This window comes from Phocoena sinus, chromosome 4, assembly GCF_008692025.1.
Source record: "Phocoena sinus isolate mPhoSin1 chromosome 4, mPhoSin1.pri, whole genome shotgun sequence".
Taxonomy (NCBI): Eukaryota; Metazoa; Chordata; class Mammalia; order Artiodactyla; family Phocoenidae; genus Phocoena; species Phocoena sinus.
The window spans coordinates 63,710,133-63,711,317 of NC_045766.1; the positions used below are offsets into that span (position 1 = coordinate 63,710,133).

The window sequence follows — 1,185 nt, forward strand, 5'->3', positions numbered from 1 at the left end:
CAAAATCATATTGTTGAATTGGGCCCCGCTGCTTGCCGCTTACAAAATCAAATTCACAAATGTTGATAGAAAGGAAAATTGTCTTTAATCACAGTGCCAGCAATCTGGGGAGATGATAGACTCAGTGTCCCCCAAAAAAACTACCTCCAAAGATTCTGCTTGGCCATGAAAGCTTTAAAGGTAAGGAGGGAAGTAATCTCAGTTAATCATTGAGATAGGGGGTCGGAGTCATCGCCATCACCCCAGTGCATGCAGACTTGTTGACTTCTTGTGATCTTCCTCTAAACGTTATCTTGTTCACACAGTTTGGTCACACCGTTTGAGAGATTACTGAAGGGGAAGCTAGGGAAGAGATCTGGTCATCTGTTAATTACTTATTCTTCATTTGTGTTTATTTCATCTACGGAAGGAACCGGCAAGTTAGGCAAGGTATTGCCTGATTAAAAGACTTGAAAGGTGTGCTTGGGCTGGACATGAGTATAGCATGGGGGTGCCTGGTTTAAAAGTTAGTTACAGTATAGCTTTGCTAAAGTGACAAGGAAAGGGGCTTCCTGCTGAGGGCGGTTTCCTGCAAAGAGCTGCTTACAATCATGCGATGTAACTGTCATAAACTATAGGACGGTTTCCTGCAAAGAGCTGCTTACAATCATGCAATGTAACTATCATAAAATATAACTATCTTGGGACTTCCCCGGTGGTCCAATGGTTAAGACTCTGCACTCCCAATGCAGGGGGCCCAGGTTCGATCCCTGGTTGGGGAACTAGATCCCACATGCTGCAACCAAGATCCTGTGGGGCACAACTAAGACCTGGCACAGCCAAATAAATAAATAAATGTCAAAAAATAAATAAATAAAATGTAACTATCTTGTATGTTCAACTGGTGCATTTCTCTTCCAAATTGACTCTCATCCCTGCATCTTTCCAATTTTGGTTCATAACACCCAGCCAGTCACCCAGCAATTAGAATTTCATTCATCACGAGGTAAATCCTATTTTTTCAAGTCTTTAAGATTTAAAGCAAGAATATGTAACCTACACGATAAGTACTCTTAACATTAGTTTCCCAAATAATCATTTTCATAAAATATTACTGGTGCTCCCATATATTACTCATTCCACCTCTAGCCCTTCCCCACCTCTCCACCCAAACCCCAAAACAACCAAGGACCATTAGGAATATAT

The 1,185-nt window shown here is 41.4% G+C and overlaps 1 non-coding gene across 1 annotated transcript; it reads left to right on the forward strand.

Annotated features, from left to right (window-relative positions):
- Window positions 1-688: 688 nt before the first annotated feature.
- Window positions 689-761, forward strand: TRNAG-CCC. The gene has a single exon. It is a non-coding gene; the product is annotated as a tRNA-Gly (tRNA).
- The last annotated feature ends 424 nt before the right edge of the window (window positions 762-1,185 follow it).